Here is a 12,970-nt window from a genome sequence, read left to right on the forward strand (position 1 = left end):
ACAGGATATAGGCTACATGTGCACCACCAAGTCAGAACAGTAGGTGAAATTAAGAGGGGAAAATATACGAAATGATTAGGGTGTGGCGCATGGGCTACTAACAGCTTACTACACAACATACACTTAGTATTACTTTCTTAGCTAAGGAATACATATCTCCCTGTCATATTACATCACTTATGCAGCAGCATACAATACATTTTTGGACTCACCATGTTGTGTTGTGCTGTTTCTTTGTTTTTTTTCTTTTTTTTCCCACCTTTATTTAACCAGGTAGGCTAGTTGAGAACACGTTCTCATTTGCAACTGCGACCTGGACAAGATAAAGCAAAGCAGTGTGACACAGACAACAACACAGAGTTACACATGGAGTAAACAATAAACAAGCCAATAACACAATAAACAAGTCAATGACACAGTAGAAAAAGAAAGTCTATATACAGTGTGTGCAAAAGGCATGAGGAGGTAGGCAATAAATAGGCCATAGGAGCGAATAATTACAATTTAGCAGATAAACACTGGAGTGATAAATGAGCAGATGATGATGTGCAAGTAGAGATACTGGTGTGCAAAAGAGCAGAAAAGTAAATAAAATAAAAAACAGTATGGGGAGGAGGTAGGTAGACTGGGTGGGCTATTTACAGATGAACTATGTACAGCTACAGCGATCGGTTAGCTGCTCAGATAGTTGATGTTTAAAGTTGGTGAGGGAAATAAAAGTCTCCAACTTCAGCGATTTTTGCAATTCGTTCCAGTTACTGGCAGCAGAGAACTGTAAGGAAAGGCGGCCAAATGAGGTGTTGGCTTTGGGGATGATCAGTGAGATATACCTGCTGGAACGTGTTCTACGGGTGGGTGTTGTTATCGTGACCAGTGAACTGAGATAAGGCGGAGCTTTACCTAGATGACCTGGAGCCAGTGGGTCTGGCGACGAATATGTAGCGAGGGCCAGCCGACTAGAGCATACAGGTCGCAGTGGTGGGTGATATAAAGTGATTTGGTAACAAAACGGATCGCACTGTGATAGACTGCATCCAGTTTGCTGAGTAGAGTGTTGGAAGCTATTTTGTAGATGACATCGCCAAAGTCGAGGATCGGTAGCATAGTCAGTTTAACTAGGGTAAATTTGACGGCGTGAGTGAAGGAGGCTTTGTTGCGAAATAGAAAGCCGATTCTAGATTTGATTTTGGATTGGAGATGTTTAATATGAATCTGGAAGGAGAGTTTACAGTCTAGCCAGACACCTAGGTATTTATAGTTGTCCACATATTCTAGGTCGGAACCGTCCAAGGTGGTGATGCTAGTCGGGCGGGCGGGTGCGGGCAGCGAAAGGTTGACAAGCATGCATTTGGTTTTACTAGCGTTTAAGAGCAGTTGGAGTCCACAGAAGGAGTGTTGTATGGCATTGAAGCTCGTTTGGAGGTTAGTTAGCACAGTGTCCAAGGAAGGGCCAGAAGTATACAGAATGGTGTCGTCTGCGTAGAGGTGGATCAGGGAATTGCCCGCAGCAAGAGCGACATCATTGATATATACAGAGAAAAGAGTCGGCCCGAGAATTGAACCCTGTGGTACCCCTATAGAGACTGCCAGAGGTCCGGACAACATGCCCTCCGATTTGACACACTGAACTCTATCTGCCATTGAACAGGAAGGTGGCGCAGCAGTCGTTCGTGGGCACATTTTGTCATTAAACTTTGTTATCGAAGTTTGACATTCTATGGATTTATTGTACTTTCAAGACAACTGGGCACTCTGAAAAAAACAAGGTTGAATTATGATGACGTCAGTGATCTTCAGGTCGTAGGTCTAGAAAGAGGACAGAGTTCCCGACTTACAATTCCGAGTTGGATGACTGTTCAAAACTTATTTTCCCAGTCGGAGCTCGTTTGTTCCCGAGTTCCCAGTTGTCTTGAACTCACTGAAGTCAAATTTCCTAGTTCTGAGTTAACAGTTGTTTTGAGCGCGGCAGAAATCATACTGGATTGACAGCATGGCCAATGTTGAATGTTTATTATTTGTGGAAAAGAGACCCTTAAACCCAGAATTGGGACTACACACCCACTCCACTGAATAGCAGGCTAGTGATTGCTCTGCAATGCTTGCAGTTATCAACTGCAAGCAAACCAGTCATTGTTGAATTTGCCATTTCCAACGTGTTGTATAATGTTTATGTCCAATGGCCAATGAGCACTTATACATTTTATCTATCATTTCTCTTCATATGACAAAGATTAAAAAGGATTTTCATTAGATTGTCAACTTGATTAATGATGATGACTGCTAGCCTAGATATGAAAGTATGATGTTGACATGATCAGTCCAATCAAGCTATTGTAGACGTAACGTGATTTGACATCATATTTAACTATGGCCAATGACATTGAGCCTTCTTGGATGGGCACTTCTAATGTAACTCTATGGCAGCACCCAAGGAGCTTGACTTTTCAGGCTCTACCCTTAGATTTGGCAGTGACGTAGTGTCCCCATGAGTGACAGAACACTGAGCCAATCACGGCGCAACTAGAGAACATTATCAACCCCTACGCTCCATATTTTCCGCTGACTGCCCCACCGCCACAGAAAGCACTGAGCTAGGCTGCCCCACCTGCCCTGAATTACGTGTTGCCACTGGTGGTGTTGGTTGAGTGCACCTGCCATGTGTTCAAAATGCACACATGGCACTCATACAGCCTACAGCAAAACAAGATTTCTCCTAGATAACTATTCATATCACACATCATTATGATAGCCAACGTAATACATGCCCCCTAGTTGCTCCATGGTTTAGCCAGTACCCTTAAATCAGTTGAAAAGACAGATCATTTTTATCTCAATTCTCAGGGCATGCAGCCTCACCCTCACCAGAGAGGGAGAGAAGAGAGGGAGGTAGAGAAAGGGTAGAGATGAGGACCAGGGATTGAACATGTGCTCCTTCGCTAGTGAAGGGGCTCTGACTGCATACCAATCACCCATCTAGTCGCCGCCTGGCCTGCCCTGCCCTGCCCTGCACCATGTGTTAAGGGACCCGCCATTGGTTTTCACATGATAACACATAGCAGGAGCCAGCTGGACCCCAGCCGCCTGAGAGAGAGAGGAGACAATAACATGCTGTGGCATATCCAGCAGCCCCATGTGCCGATTCCGCTCTGCAGCCAGGGGAATAGTATGCCTACAGGAGGAGATTGGTTGGAGTTGGAGAATTGTGGCCGAGGGATTAGTGCCTGCACAGACACTTTGCATTGCAGCCCCTCGTTTCCAGGGATCTGACGGGTCGATCTGAGTCCATCCTGTTATTGTGGTGAATGGTGAATAGGTAAGAAGAACTCTCATCTCCTGTTCAATGCCTCGCCAATGTACAATGCACTCTGTCTATGCCTGGTGTTGAAATGCGTCCCGTGTGATTGGATTATGGCCACATTCAGAGAGATTGGTGTTTTGGGCCAGGTGGGATGAATTTCAATACCATGTGCGGACACAGATCCTGTGATTGTGTTGTTATTTGGATAATTTGTTATTGGATTAGAAAAATTCATTTTGAGTGTAATACCAGATGTGGTTGGGACTTGAGTGCTTGTGGTCTGACAACGCTTTCTCTCCTTTCACCAGCCGTCATAAAATACTGAGTGCATTGGTTACTTCGATACAGGAACAGCTGTTCGTAAGAGGCAGTACAGTATATAGTATGACCCCTGCAATTAAAACTCTCCACCAACATGCAAAGTGTAGTAGGCTGCATTCTGAAAGTGATTACTTACCCAAGAGAAATATGTTCCTACTTCAACCAAAACATGAACGAATGAAGCCTTTACAAAGCCTTTATAAGCTGGTTTGCATATGACTTTAGAAATGCCTTTTAAAGTTGCTTGTTAGAAGTGTGATCTCAAACGGTACTGAGAAAGAAAAAGAGACAGAGTGGACAACTTCTATGTGTGTGACATGTGACACGGCAGGAGCAGAGGCTGCAATGTTGCAGTTTTAAAGCAAGTTTGCTGCAATTCTACACAGTCTGCCATGTGGCGGGGAGATGATTTCGCAATTTTATAAAAGGTTTCATGAAATTCTATTCATTTCACAATGGGGCGTAGAAGCAAAATGAGCCGTTTTACAGCTAATTTACTGCAATTCTACATATTTTGCTATAGGGTGAAGAGAAATGTTTGCTCTTTTTAATATGATATCTGAGTGAGAGTGACTGAAGATCAATGGGGGCCCCCAGGTGGGTAATTCGACCATGATTACGTTATGATTAAGTTTGGCTAGACTAATTTACCAATCTAAAAAATGTTAACTGACACCGGTGACTGTCAGCGACTGACATAAAAAGTGAAATTCTGCTGATGCACAAATTTGTTTTGAAATTGCTCCTGCATTCTACTATTCCAGTAAATTGAGACCACGACCAAGTTCATCAATTATTTTTGTAAATGATTATTGGTAAATAATTTTTGATCCACAGGGCCTACAAAAGGGGGGCCGGGCCGCCAGTTGCCCATCCCTGCACTACATGAATGTGAGCTTGCCCATGATAGAAAGGGGGGGCTGCAGGCCGCCAGTTGCCCATCCCTGCACTACATGAATGTTAGCTTGCCCATGATAGAAAGGGGGGGCTGCAGGCCACCAGTTGCCCATCCCTGCACTACATGAATGTTAGCTTGCCCATGATAGAAAGGGGGGGCTGCAGGCCGCCAGTTGCCCATCCCTGCACTACATGAATGTGAGCTTGCCCATGATAGAAAGGGGGGGCTGCAGGCCGCCAGTTGCCCATCCCTGCACTACATGAATGTGAGCTTGCCCATGATAGAAAGGGGGGGCTGCAGGCCGCCAGTTGCCCATCCCTGCACTACATGAATGTGAGCTTGCCCATGATAGAAAGGGGGCTGCAGGTCGCCAGTTGCCCATCCCTGCACTACATGAATGTGAGCTTGCCCATGATAGAAAGGGGGCTGCAGGCCGCCAGTTGCCCATCCCTGCACTACATGAATGTTAGCTTGCCCATGATAGAAAGGGGGCTGCAGGCCGCCAGTTGCCCATCCCTGCACTACATGAATGTGAGCTTGCCCATGATAGAAAGGGGGGGCTGCAGGCCGCCAGTTGCCCATCCCTGCACTACATGAATGTGAGCTTGCCCATGATAGAAAGGGGGGGGCTGCAGGCCGCCAGTTGCCCATCCCTGCACTACATGAATGTGAGCTTGCCCATGATAGAAAGGGGGGCTGCAGGCCGCCAGTTGCCCATCCCTGCACTACATGAATGTTAGCTTGCCCATGATAGAAAGGGGGGGCTGCAGGCCGCCAGTTGCCCATCCCTGCACTACATGAATGTGAGCTTGCCCATGATAGAAAGGGGGCTGCAGGCCACCAGTTGCCCATCCCTGCACTACATGAATGTTAGCTTGCCCATGATAGAAAGGGGGCTGCAGGCCACCAGTTGCCCATCCCTGCACTACATGAATGTGAGCTTGCCCATGATAGAAAGGGGGCTGCAGGCCGCCAGTTGCCCATCCCTGCACTACATGAATGTGAGCTTGCCCATGATAGAAAGGGGGGCTGCAGGCCGCCAGTTGCCCATTCCTGCACTACATGAATGTGAGCTTGCCCATGATAGAAAGTTGGGGGCTGCCCAGGCCGCCAGTTGCCCATCCCTGCACTACATGAATGTGAGCTTGCCCATGATAGAAAGGGGGGCTGCAGGCCGCCAGTTGCCCATCCCTGCACTACATGAATGTTAGCTTGCCCATGATAGAAAGGGGGGGCTGCAGGCCGCCAGTTGCCCATCCCTGTACTACATGAATGTGAGCTTGCCCATGATAGAAAGGGGGGGCTGCAGGCCGCCAGTTGCCCATCCCTGCACTACATGAATGTGAGCTTGCCCATGATAGAAAGGGGGGCTGCAGGCCGCCAGTTGCCCATCCCTGCACTACATGAATGTGAGCTTGCCCATGATAGAAAGGGGGGGCTGCAGGCCGCCAGTTGCCCATCCCTGCACTACATGAATGTGAGCTTGCCCATGATAGAAAGGGGGGCTGCAGGCCGCCAGTTGCCCATCCCTGCACTACATGAATGTTAGCTTGCCCATGATAGAAAGGGGGGCTGCAGGCCGCCAGTTGCCCATCCCTGCACTACATGAATGTTAGCTTGCCCATGATAGAAAGGGGGGGCTGCAGGCCGCCAGTTGCCCATCCCTGCACTACATGAATGTGAGCTTGCCCATGATAGAAAGGGGGGGCTGCAGGCCGCCAGTTGCCCATCCCTGCACTACATGAATGTGAGCTTGCCCATGATAGAAACAAAGTCGCAGTGCTCCAGACATGCATGTTTACAAAGTGATGAGATGTGATTTGTCCTACTAGTGCCACAGAGCTAGTTAACAACAGAAGAGACGTGGTCCTGAGCAACTCTACTCTGATCTTAATTCACTCTATTCCCCCAAAACCACAAACCGACAGAACCTGCCAGAACAACAACAAGAGTACCCCATCTGTGATTTGTTAACACTACAGAAACAAGCCTCGTAATAAACCATGTTCAGATGGAACACATTTTGAGATCTGTGGCGCTGTGATTCTACACTGGTCTCTCTCATTACCACATCAAAGGTTATTTTTGTCAAAGGATAATACAATACAGATATAGGATCTTAATTTGAGCCAGTTTGCTACAGCAAGAAAATAATCCTGCAACAACAGGAAATGTGAATTATTATGTAGATTATAATCAATGGACATTTTGTAAGGGTTGATAGATTTTTTTGTAAGGTAAAATCAAGTCTGAAATTTCAAAGTGGAAATTACGAACTTCAGACGCCTTTTTTAAACTAAAATACACTACAGGTTTAAATTGCTGGAAAGTCAACAGGGTGATCAAATTAAGATCCTACATCTGCTCCAGGAACTATGGGCTGCTATTTTAACTCTGGGCCTCCTTTCTCTTCACAACGAAAACAAGTCAGAGAGAGCGAGCCAAGAGAGCTAAAGATAGGGCAAGCTTATTGCAGACAAATTATTTACACACTTTGAGGTTCCACTTAATGAGGCCAATTAGGATAGTAAAGTTGTCAGGCTTCAGTGAACAGGGAAAGTAGTTTTTATTTTGGCAATGAACCCAACCTTTGTGTTTTTCCTGTGTGTGAACAAATCAGATTTTTCCTTCTTCTCCTAGGGCCTTTTAAAATGAGTGGTTGTGTGTGGGACTTTACATCTGGGACAATGGATGGCAGTAGTAGACAGGATTACTATGCTCAGAGGAGAGGCTGAGGCAGAGCGATTGTAAAACCAAATAGGCCCAAACCCTGCCCTGTCTCGCTGTATACTTTTAATGGTTGCCAAAAAGGCCATGCTAATTAGTTGAGATAAGCATCCATTTTCTTCTCTTGCCTCCCCTCCCAGCCACCTGTACGGTCCCATATCTCTCCTGGCCTCTATCTCTGGCTGTGGTTCCTGCCCTGGCCTTTGTGCTCTGTAGAGGTCACAGTGTTCTTGAAGTGCCGAGGTGTTTGTATTTTGGTTGTGCTGACTGCAGTAGCCTCCACAGTGGCTGAGTTTCATCCCCCCCAAGGCCAGGTCTATCTGTCTGATAGGCAGCAGCAGGGCTGCTCTATAGTAAGGAGAGGAGAAGACACAGACAGATCACTGCCCTCTGGTGGAAAAGCTGAGGGTATGTTACATCAGACAAACATACCATGAGTTATGTCAACAAAGAACATGCTACAGGGGACGAGAAAAGACCAAAATACGTATCTTATGTGTTTCTTTTTTCATTTACACGTCAGACGATGCAATTAGTGCGCAATTCAAACAACAAAAGTGGTTTTGGTGAAATTAATAGCTTTTTACCACCTCCTTTTCTTCTCAGAACAGCCATTCAACCAACACTAGTGTAATAATTTGGGGAGCAAACTGTGCATTATGGAGAAGTTCATGGTCCATGTTTGCATATGTAAAGTAGGTGAGTGTGTGTGATTGGCCGGCTTGGTGTTATCCCACCCCGTTCCGCTGGAGGGGTGCCGAGTGCATGCTTGGCGAGGAGGAAGGGGTCTCCATAGAAACCAAGACTAAGGGTGACTGGGCAAATGGTTTGCTTTAGTAGTACAATACCACCAGGGTCTCACTGGCAGCATGCCCAACCCTGGAGCACTGAGGGGGGAACAGGGTGGGAGGAGGACATTCATATTCAGAGTTTAACAAGGCAAACATGTACTTACCTCACACACACACACACACACACACACACACACACACACACAACTATTCAATGGGGTACCAGGGTGTGTGTGTTTGTTCATGATGTAATGCCTCCCTCTTTTCATTATTCTGAGCACATCCTGGGTTATGATCTCATGGGCAAAGGCACAAAAGCCCAGCCTTCTGCCCACTCCTACCAATCTGCCTACAGAGGGAGAGGTGAGGGGTGAAGAGAGGGAGGGAGCAGAGAAGGGAGGAGAGAAAACATTAACTCTGTCCTCTATCTTCTTTTCTGGGCCGTGGAACATATAGTCGGCACAGCCCCAATGAGGCTCATTGCACCTCATCAATGCAGTGTTGGCCAAGCTGATGAGGCAAGCTGACTTTCCCATCCTAATCTCCTCTGTTGAGAGGGGCAAAGAGAGGGGAAGCCAGGGAGGAGGAGTGGAGGGGAAGCAGGGTGGGCAGAATCCCTCTGAACACAGGCTATAACCAATATTCTGTGAAGGAAGCGGTTTGTATCCTAATTAGCTTAAAAGTAGATTTAAAATCTCAGTAAATGGCTCTGTGGCTCGGTCCTGCTCTGGGCGAGAAAGCTCGGTCCTGCTCTGGGAAGGAAAGCTTGGTCCTGCTCTGAGAAGGAAAGCTCGGTCCTGCTCTGAGAAGGAAAGCTCGGTCCTGCTCTGGGAAGGAAAGCTCGGTCCTGCTCTGGGAAGGAAAGCTCGGTCCTGCTCTGAGAATGAAAGCTCGGTCCTGCTCTGAGAAGGAAAGCTCGGTCCTGCTCTGGGAAAGAAAGCTTGGTCCTGCACTGCTAACATGTCGTCGTCTCAAGTGTCCCATCAATGGGGGCCTTGTTAGCTGTGGGAGAGAGAGCCCTCACCACAAGCCAACTCTTATCTGCGTTTTGGCGTTCTATTGAAGGTGCATGTTATTAGAGATGGTTTTAATAAGCACTGTCAAGACTGGACCTGCCGCTGGTGAATATTCACAGAGTACAGAGAGAGGGTCAGATAGGAACAGGAGTAAGGATGGAGGAGAGGGGGAGAGGGGGTGGAGGGAAGGAGGGGGAGAGAGGGTCAGATAGGAACAGGAGTAAGGATGGAGGAGAGGGGGAGGAGGGGGTGGAGGGAAGGAGGGGAGAGAGGGTCAGATAGGAACAGGAGTAAGGATGGAGGAGAGGGGGAGAGGGGGTGGAGGGAAGGAGGGGGAGAGAGGGTCAGATAGGAACAGGAGTAAGGATGGAGGAGAGGGGGAGAGGGGGTGGAGGGAAGGAGGGGGAGAGAGGGTCAGATAGGAACAGGAGTAAGGATGGAGGAGAGGGGGATAGGGGGTGGAGGGAAGGAGGGGGAGAGAGGGTCAGATAGGAACAGGAGTAAGGATGGAGGAGAGGGGGAGAGGGGGTGGAGGGAAGGAGGGGAGAGAGGGTCAGATAGGAACAGGAGTAAAGATGGAGGAGAGGGGAGAGGGGGTGGAGGGAAGGAGGGGGAGAGAAAAGTGGAAGAGTTGCAGGAGTCTTAAGAAGGGAAGCAGGGAACTCAGAACATTTCAAAGACATTCACATTTCCATCTGTGAGTCTCTGATGGAGATTATGTGTAGCATGGAGTATGCTCATGCTACATGTACGTAAAGAGAATGGAGCTGATATCTGTACATTCTCTGCTGTCAGGGTGGCAAGAAGGATCTCTCCCAGAGATGTGCTGACCCCTAGTCGGCCCCTGTTACATCTGTAAAGCTTCAGAGACATTCCAACATAGAGATCTTATAAACTGGAAACAGACATTTCCTCTGGCTGGGAAGATTTGGGGGAATGATTCAAACGACATCACCCATACACTCTTATAAAAAAGAGCTCCAAAAGGGTTATTTGGCTGTCCCCATAGGAGAACCCCTTTGGGGTTTCATGTAGAACCCTCTGTGGAAAGGGTTCCCCTATGGGGACAGCTGAGGAACCCTTTTAGGTTTAGATAGCACCCTTTCTTCTATGAGTGTAGTAGCTCATCTCAGTTGTGATGACATTTCCAAATACTATGTGGCGTTTCTAAATATGGCCTGTTTATCCTCAACACTCCAAAGCGTATCCATCCACTGCGTTAGTTGGTGATGGACAGATGCTGTCAGAGTGAAAAGAATGCTTCAGAAAAATATGATCATTATAGAGGGAAAAACCCTGTTTCATGAAGGCGGACTATTCCAGAGAGGAGAGAAATGTATTGATCATTTAGTCGTCTACTGCAGATCAATAGGAGGCTGAGGGGCCAGGGTTTTTGGGGGGAGGTTTGTGATGCCCAGCGGTGCCTCTCTCTCTCTCGCAGGCCACTCTCCCCCATCTCACCCCTGTCTCTAGTGAGGACAAGTGGACAGATGCCTACCTGTAGCCCTGTGGACAGGCATACAGGGGCCTTTGAATACTAATTGGCTTGTTTATTCATTTTTCAGAGCTCTCTCTCTCTCTCTCTGATACTTTAAGTTTGTCACAGGCTAAATTGTATAGTATGTGATGTGTGTCATGCGTTTTGAGAAGAGGAGTCTAGACAATGACTGTAATGTGTCTCCTTAGGCAAGCAGATGCTAGCCGTGCTATTTTTAAGGATTTCATCACTGAGAATTATTGCCATTACTTCTCAATGTGACACATCAGGAAGATGAGAGTCCTTGTGGTTTTATAATATGAGTATTTTCAGCTTTTTTTTTGTTGTTTCCAGATGTGTCAACTGCCCTCAAAACACTTCACTGTTTCATTGGAGAGGGGAGGTGTGCTGCCAAATGGCCTTCTTGTGGAGAAAACAGTGTGCAGGGCAATCTTTCCTCTCCCTGAAGCTGTATGTGTGTGTGTTGTATGTGTGCGTTGTATGTGTGTGTGTGTGAGAGAGAGAGAGAGAGAGAGAGAGAGAGAGAGAGAGAGAGAGAGAGAGAGAGAGAGAGGAGAGAGATTGAGAGATTGAGAGAGAAAGGGAGATAAAGGAGAGAGAGAGAGAGGGAGAGAGATTGAGAGAGAAAGAGAGATAGAGGGGAAGAGAGAGAGAGAGAGAGAGAGAGAAAGGGAGAGGGAGAGAGGAGAGACAGAGAGAAAGGAGAGAGAGAAGGAGAGACAGAGAGAGAGGGAGAGAGAGTGTGTGAGTGTGTGTGCGTGTTTGTAGATAGGCTGGTCTGTGGCATCTTACATTACTGTATTGGCCTCCAAGGCAGAGGTGGGGGGTTTACATGACTGGCAGCCTGAGAGCAGCCATGCATGCTCTACACATACCAAGTGCCTTCTCAAGGGTTATGTGGGTGCTGTGTGTAATTGTGTGTGTGTGTGTGTGTGTGTGTGTGTGTGTGTGTGTGTGTGTGTGTGTGTGTGTGTGTGTGTGTGTGTGTGTGTGTGTGTGTGTGGAGCATGTGGAGTGTTTTTGAACTCACATGTACTGGGTGCATGTCAGTGCAGGCTGCTGAAGGGAGGACGGCTCATAATAATGGCTGGAATGGAGTAAATATTTTGGATACCATTCCATTCACTCCATTCCAGCTATTATACTCCATTCCAGCCATTATTGTGAGCTGTCTTCCCCTCAGCAGCCTCCACTGTTACATGTGCAACCATGGTGTCTGTATGTGGATGTTGGTTTTGCATATACCTGCATATACTTTGAGTGTGAGTGTGAGTGTGAGCATGCGTGTGAGTGTGAGTGTGTGTGTGTGTGTGTGAGTGTGTGTATGTGTGTGTGCGTGAGAGAGAAAATGAGAGTAGATGAACGAGAGAGAGCGAGAGAGAGACATAGAGTGACAAAGAGATAGATACCCAGGAGAGTGAGCATACTCTCTGAGTGCCTATCTCTCTCTCTGTGTGTGTGTGTGTGTGTGTGTGTGTGTGTGTGTGTGTGTGTGTGTGTGTGTGTGTGTGTGTGTGTGTGTGTGTGTGTGTGTGTGTGTGTGGATAGAGACCACATTCTGAACAACAAGTAGAAACCCACAGCTCTGAAACAAAGGTGACTTAAACAAACAGAGACATAGGCACAGCAACTATACATAGGTTAACCAAGAAAAGCCAAACGCCATTTTTTTGAAGCACTCCATCTAAAATAGCACAGGAAAATGAACAAACCCAGAGTCACCCAAGTAGCTTCAGCAGCAGCAGTAGCAGTAGCATACTGACCGACCTTGCTCACACTCTTTCAGTTTGAGGAAAAGTGGATCACAGTGCCCCCTAAAGGTTGTTGAACAGAAGTGCTACTGCAGGATTCCTGTGTTCTCCTTCTTTGTTGTGATGACTCCCACACCCTTCCTCTCAGCATGGAGCTCTTGGCATCCTTCAGCCTGTTGGTTTCAAAGCAAGGCCCCTGCCTGCCAACACAAGAATCAGGTTACTACAGGGCTTTAGTTATGCAGAATAAAAGCCAAGTAGTGGAAATGAAATTACAATTTAACAACGTATCATGCAGTGCACTGCAAGGTTAAGCTCCTTAGCCTGTTGTTACAGGAATCACCAGATGTCCATACATGCTGCTGTATGAGCAATTTCAAATAATGGCCATGCAAGTTTCACCTGGATTAATGTTAGAATGGACTCAGGATTTAACCTACAGGAAAGCACAGTAAACTTACAATGCAAACAAGGTACCCTCTCTAGATGCTCTGTAGGGACTTGACTCTCTCTCATGCTGTGTCTGGGACAGGCAGAGCCCAGTCAGCCCAGGGATCTAGATATAGCTGTAAAAAAAAAAAAACGTTATATCACTAACATCCCGGTCAGCCATTCGTCAGGTCTAACCTTAGCTTATGTCACCAGCTCTGATGAACACAGACTCATTGTC

Source organism: Oncorhynchus nerka, linkage group LG27 (assembly GCF_034236695.1).
Source record: "Oncorhynchus nerka isolate Pitt River linkage group LG27, Oner_Uvic_2.0, whole genome shotgun sequence".
In the NCBI taxonomy this organism is placed as follows: domain Eukaryota; kingdom Metazoa; phylum Chordata; class Actinopteri; order Salmoniformes; family Salmonidae; genus Oncorhynchus; species Oncorhynchus nerka.